The sequence below is a fragment of the Canis lupus genome, chromosome 7, assembly GCF_003254725.2.
Source record: "Canis lupus dingo isolate Sandy chromosome 7, ASM325472v2, whole genome shotgun sequence".
NCBI classification, from domain to species: Eukaryota; Metazoa; Chordata; class Mammalia; order Carnivora; family Canidae; genus Canis; species Canis lupus.
In genome coordinates this window covers 3,625,119-3,632,668 of record NC_064249.1, presented here as the reverse complement: position 1 = coordinate 3,632,668, position 7,550 = coordinate 3,625,119, and positions in this window count along the sequence as shown.

Genomic DNA, 7,550 nt, shown 5'->3' with positions numbered 1-7,550 from the left:
AGAGGAGCTTAATAGGCTGAATTTATCAACATTATTGGAAAGGCTGAGAAGGATGACAAAAAAGATAAAGATGTACCAGAGGTGGGGGTCGGGAGATGGGAGGGAGAAGATGTGATACCAGCAGGAAACTTCACATTAAAGGGATTCTTGGAGGTATTTCGTGATTTTGGAAATTCAAAATATCAAATGTTGCAAGTTGATCCAAACTTAGAGAGGAATAGGACAATTCACTAAGGAAAAAAAAAGATGCTCACCCTGTATCTTCCATTATGATACGTGACATTATGAGAAGGAGGCAAGCCCTGTCCAAACTACTGTTAATAAGATGTTTACAATGAAACAAAATACTTTAAATTCTCAATGTTCCTAATGTTTTATGTTACAGTGTTCTAAATAAATATTAAGCTTACTATTTGTTTTCATTTCTATATTTATAGTAAATATGAAATAGTAAGAGGTTTATTACTGATAGTAAGAGGTTTTAATATTTTAGGGGAAAAAGTTTGAACATCATGGAAAACACATAATTTTCCCATTGGTTATTAAGATCACTTGGTACAATTTCAGTTTGTGAGTCTTTATGGTCCCACATTATTGTGAAAAGCAAGGACTCCTTGTGCCAATTTCTTTCCTGATCCTAGTGATCAAGAATCAAGTTCAGTACATTTTATCAGGTAGCAGGTACTGAGTGGTTTCTAAATGATCACTAATCATACTTACATTATTTTTTAAAAAGGTACAGTTCTGGGGATCCCTGGGTGGCTCAGCGGTTTAGCTCCTGCCTTCGGCCCAGGGCATGATCCTGGAGTCCCGGGATCAAGTCCCGCATCGGGCTCCCTGCATGGAGCCTGCTTCTCCCTCTGCCTGTGTCTCTGCCTCTCTCTCTCTCTCTCTCTGTGTCTCTCATGCATAAATAAATAAAATCTTTAAAAAATTATTTTAAAAAGGTACAGTTCTGATATGCTTTGGAACTTTAATTTTGGAAAATTAAAGACAATTACTGATGTAGACTTTTAAACATGAATATTAACTGAGCCTGCCACTGATCAACATCAACAGAGGTAATAGAGCATACGGAGTCTTCACTGACCATGTTTAATTGGAAAATATGTCATAACTGAACACTGAGAAAAAGTGATTTAGGAAGCGTGATTTAAGCTTTGAAAGATACATTCTAAAGTTATGATTCATTATTTTGAAAAGCTTCATCTACATTTTCTCCTATCCCAAGAAAGATGTCATGATTTTTTGGGAAAAGTTATAAATTATTTTCATATCTCCCTAGATCATAAATAAATTAATTGCATTAAGATTTGCTCCCATTTCAGGAGCAAAGAGATAAATTAATAATGCATTTTAGTGTTAAGGAAGTACAAGTAAAGGCTTATATTTAGCCTTTATTTTAGCCTAAGCTGAAACCACAAAGCAGTAAGCAGACTGGAAACACTCTGTATCAGTCAAGGTCTAGGCTAGAGATGGAGCACACCTAAAATTGTTAAAGAGACTCTACTAAGTTGTGTGAACAGAATTAAAACGACCAACAGTGTTTGTTGAAGCAGCCAGAGATTAGCAAAAGTGAGAAGACTTCATCACCCTTGGCCTACGGGATTGAGGAGAAGACATGTTAACACCCCGGTGAACTCTAACGTCGGGGGATAAAGTCTACTGGACAAGAGCTGTCATCTGGGAGGACGCAGCCACTGACTGTAAATATGGCCTAAATCAGCAAGACAGGGCCAGAAACACCCTGGTGTCCCCTCCAGTTTCCAACCTCTGGTCAGTGGAGCCCATTGGTTAAATCCCACGGGGAGTAGCCAACAAGGGGATAGATATATGTTCTATCCTACATAAAGCATCAGCAACCCCGAGGCCCTTACCTAGAGGTCAACTTCCTAAGGTCCTACACAGAAAGAAGAGTCTGGTTCTGGGGCTCGGGCAAACAGAATAAGCACCATCATAGTAAGACCTTACCAACATACCTGTGTCCCGCTGAACTGGGCTTCGGAAGTGAGACTAAAACACATCTCAGGATTTGAAAGTGAGCCGAAGTTCAGTAAACTCTACTTGAAATTTTTCTTCGATGGGTTTTATTGTAATAATGTTAAGACCTCAAGGGGCTGGAATCCTCATTCTCCTATTGAATTTTGCTTTAGCCTTATTTTCCCACTTTATCTAAGCCACTTCTTTATATGCCTATATGTTGAGAGCCTTATAGGCACTTACCTGGGAGAGATCAAAGCTGCAAACAAAATCATTGAAATATAGCATGGCATTACATAAAAGGAGTGTGTTCAATGCCGCCTGCCCATTAAGAGGTGGTCAGGGGATGTCGTTATGTAAGATTATTAAAGGGAACAGGCCGTCACCGTCCCCAGAGGGCTGAGGCAGCATGCTCAAAGGCGAGGAAGCAGGAAGCAGCCTGAGACTTTCCTAAATCAGCAAGCAGCTCTGTGTGCTGGAGCACAGGGTAAGAATGTGAGGTAATCCAGATTCGGAGAAGGGCAGCCTTCCCCAAATGATGCAAACGCATGTGTCTTAACACTGATGTTGGATTTTATCATTTCAACTAAGATGGAGAAAAGAGTGAAGGCTAAGGGAGAACAAGCTCTGAACGCTTGCTCTTCTGGTCAGATAGATCCTTCTGAGCAAAACAGTGTTGGAGCAATTTAACTCCGGATTAAATTGGGGTGTGTGTGTGTGTGTGTGTGTGTGTGTTTTACTCTGAGGTAATAAAAACATGAAAAAACTAAAAACGGTGATTATACTGTTTATATAGTGATAAATAATAGCTCCTAAAATGCTTTACAGAGACCAGATCAACTATTCAATTGATAACTATAAAGAGGGAGCTGTAAAATGTCGCATCAGACCGTGTATTTGGCAAGGCCTACAGCATCAGTCTTTAGGTCTCAAGACAGAGCACGTAAAACGGTCTGAATAGACATAGTTGACATTTGTAGCTACATATTTGTGTCAATCTGGGGGTTTTGACACCCTATGGCTTTAAGATGTAGAAGAGAAATTGGGTAGATGCTAAAGCTGATAGGCGGTGTCATGTCTTCAGTTCTTCTTGGGAAAAAATGCAAGAACTTGCTGATTTATATAGGCAAATCTCAGAGGAATACATGTGAGAATGAATTTTGAGTTGATAGAGTGAGGAAGGGAGAACTAATTTTAAAGAAGGCTGAATTTATGAGCTCTGGTGTGCTTACCAGGGAATCCAGTCGTGACAGCACAAGCCGTTGCGAGTAGTTGAATTGTTTCCTAGTTTGGGTTGATCCAAAAGTGGACCACATGCAATACAGCTGAGATGCCAGAGACTTATTGAGTAAAGGTTTTAGAGGCTATCCCCTCCTGAAAGAACTCGATGTTCTTTCCTTCATCGAAGCCTTAAGAAAAAAAAAAAAAAAAGGAGAGACAAGAAATGGGGAGGAGTGCATTGTCATATCGGAAAAATAATTAAATGGAAATTTCTGATATACCAAAGTTGTTGACCATAGACACCATAGTTGGTTTCAGCGAGAAGACAGGAAGTTAGTCATGCCAGGTAGTGACAATGAGACATTACTTCCAGGTGAAAGTGGCAACCAGGATCGGCATCATGATGAGCCTGCTCACCAGACTGGTCTCATTGGCAGAGGATAACTGATTAGAGGGTCTCTGGGGTCAAATGAGGAAATCCACACACACACAAAAAAACTCTTTGTTTTATTTATTAGGGGAAAATTCATTTGGTAAAGGCCTGACATGAGACACCAACATAGAGAATTGTGGACGCCTCATCCCATTCCCAGACCAATTCACAGGACACAGCTCCTTGAGTCAAATACGCTGAAGGAAGACCCACCAATAATATTCAAAGTGCATATTCTTGATTTTCCACCAAGTATCCCCCAAATGAACTGGCATCTATTACTGGAAAATTGTGCACAGGGAAAACCAATACATTAAAATTTTCAGATATTATTGAAACTAGAGATAGTATTGATCACTGAGGACCCAGAATGCCTCCATGGGCTCTCAGTCAGGTGGTGGTACTTCTTCTTCCCTTTCTTTTTCAAGTTTTTTTTGAATTTTATTTATTTATTCATGAGAGACACACAGAGAGAGGCAGAGACACAGGCCGAGGGAGAAGCAGGTTCCCTGCAGGGGGCCCAATCCCAGGACCCCAGGATCAACTACCTGAGGGGAAGACAGATGCTCAACCACTGAGCCCCCCACGTGTCCCAGGCAGCAGTACTTCTGAAGCCCCTTTAATGATGGACTTTTGATCTGAGCTCACATTATAGCAAGCTCCTTGGGTCATCAAAGAGCCCCATCCTCATTTCTTCAGTGTTTAGTTAAACTAGATATTTTCAGCAATTGAAATATTTTCAGAATCCTCACGTTGGCTCTCTAACCCATAGGTTGAGGGATATTGTGTTATGTATGCAAGGCTGAGGGGAAGCTTCTGGAACCCCCACACTTCACCAAACTATTAAACCAAAAGCAATTCTCTGTAGCTCGGGAAATAACAGATTAGTGACACTCTCAGAGACTTGAAAAATGCACGGTTGGGGATTCCTGTCACATCGATTTTGAATTCTCTGATTTAACCAGTACAAAAAGACAGATGAGTTTTGGAAAATGGCAATGGGTTATAGACTATTTTAAATTTAATCAGATGGCAACTGCAATTTCAGTTACTGTATTAGACGTTGGCCTTACGTGTATTAAAACAGGAGTTCAGCAAGGATTATCAAGTGAGCCAGAGAGGAGGACCCACATGATGAGAAACAAAAGAGAAAGGGAAAGAGGGGGAAAAAACCTAGTACATTGTCTGGCAATTCTTTACCCACAATAACTAGAGGGAGAAGCTTTCCGCTGGAAGGAAGAGGTGGTGATATTCCAAGAAAAATGGACAGAACAAGAGAGGAAGTGGTAAGGGACTTTTATTGCAACTTCTATTCCAAACATGAAATATTTTATATATTTTGAATATTCTCACTCCATTCTCTCTTTTCTTTCCTTTTGTGAATTCAATTTCATGTATGTTAAACTGCTTGTTATTGTCCCACAGGTTATTAAGGCTCTGCTCATTTTCTTTTTTTAGCCTTTTTTTTCTCACTGAGTTTCAATTTGAATAATTACTACTGCGCTGCATAATTACTATTGTGATCTTTTCTTCGGTAGTGTCAATCTGCTGTTCAGCACACCTAGTGAATTTTTCATTTCAGTGATTGTGTTTTTCAGTTCTAGGACTTGCATTTGGTTCATTTTTATGGTTTACGCAGCTCTATTTAGATTCCTCATCTTTTCGCTTGTTATGTATATCTTCTTCTTTATATTTTAAATTTACTATAAAAATCGCTTTAACACCATTACCTGCTAGAGACTCACATTTTACTGTTTCTTCTCATGTCCAGTAATTTAAAACTTTTTCCTGGTGCTGTGGCCACATTGTTGAGAGTCTATTATTGTCTTCTTTTCCAGACAAGCAGAGTGTTGAATTTAGTTCTGGAAGGCAGTTACTACACTGGCAGGTGAGCTTGATCTTTTTGAGATCTTTTAGAGGCTTGTCAGGTTTTTTTTTTTTTTTTTTTTACAGAAGATGTCATTCTAGGACTAAAGTAGCCTTATTTGGGGCCCCTGTGGCTCAGTGGTTGAACGTCTGCCTTCGTCTCAGGGTGGGCATACCCCGGGGTCCTGGGATCGAGTCCCACACTGGGCTCCCTACATGGAGCCTGCTTCTACCTCTGCTTGTGTCTCTGCCTCTGTGTGTGTGTGTGTCTAGTGAATAAATAAATAAAATCTGGGGAAAACATAGAGTAGCCTTATTTGTTAAATGTAAATATTCTAGGAACTCAGATAAATGTGTGGGTGGTTCCGTGTGTTCCCCCCATGCTGGATCATTGGAAGTCTGACATCTCCCAACATGGTGAGGTCTCTGAGCTCTCTGTTCAGTTCACAACATCCTTTTTCAGACCTCACATTTTTCCCCCCTGCTCATGCACAGTTAACATCTGGACCAGAACATCAGAAACTCCTAGGGAGACCTCTAGATCTCTTCTTCGAACAGTTTTCTTCTATTTTGTATCCTGCCCTGCATCCTCAACCCATCTTACAAGCTTGCTTTTTCTTATTCTATGAGACATCAAAAAATATTCCACAAAATAAATACAGAATTATAAAGGCAATCACCATCAGTACAATCATAAAATTTTGGGTAAGAAAAATCACAAAGACTACAAGGAAAACAATGAATTAATAAGGAAAGATTATAAAGGAGAAGAAACAAGAAATTAATTAAGATACATAAAGGGAGACAAAGAAGGAAGTATGGATAGGTTGTTAGGTGTCTGGTCTGTTTGCTACATGGCAGGTAAAAAGCCAAAGAACTAAAAGATTGCTGAGCCTTCCAAGCTCTGAGTTCTGCTAGGTGAGAGCATTCACTTATCTGTAGATATGATCCCCCCCCCCCCACCAATTGCTCTAGAAATAAATAGCTGAATATAGTCACAACCAAGTATATTAATTTTGGGCAACAAAATATTAAAAGAAAAAACATCTAAACATGTTTTTAAGTACTTGTAATATTTTAAAATTTTCAGCCTTATTTTTATAACAAGAAAGATTTGTGGTAACCATTTAAAATGTATCATTGAATATTGATTTAGACACAGGATTTTAAAATTAAATTGTTTAAGTGCCTATTTAATATCAAAACATTTAAGAAAACAAAGTTCACTGCATTTATAGGCTCTTTTTATTATATTTAAAGACACTGTTCAGTGCTTGAGCATTTTGTTTGTGGTTTTGTGGGTGATACAATTGAACTACTTTAAAGGGAAGTAGGATACAATAAACATAAATGGAGTTTAAATTGTTTAGATGAGTTTAATTAATTAAGTTCATAAATTAAACCATTCATTTAGACCCTGTTTAAAATTCCTCTTCAAATTAGCTAGATTTGGAAATAGAATAAAATTTGAAGGATGAGCTTAAAAAGCTTAAGTAATAACTAATATCAAATTATAGTCTTAAAAAAGCATCACACTAATACTCTTTGGTGCACAGAACCTTCTATCAAGGACACAGCTTTTATAGCACTGTGCAGAGCACTTCATGTACTTATTAAAATTGCAATTTTATGCTCGTATGATCAGTCAATTTTTGTCCCTATGACCGACGATAAGCTTCATGAAGGCAAAGCCCATGGTGGAGGTTGCTCTTTATTTAATCTCCAGTGGAGTGTTCAAAGTAGGTTCTCAAAATGCATTTTTACGTCTGATGAATAAATGTTAACAGCATTTTTCCATTCTATAATGAGTGTGAATCATCTTTTTATTTAAGTAAACATAGATATCTGTGTAAGTATAATGCAAAAGTTCCATTTACTTCTCGGGAAAAATATAAGGCAAAACTTTCTGCCACAGGAAACCCTCTCCTAACACCAGGGGTAATTGGGCACGCATCCCTGGCACCACACACTTCTGTGGGAAGGGGTGAAGGCCCCTGGAGCACAGGGTCATTGTCGACAGTAGTGAGATCTGTTAGGGGGGACTGGCAAG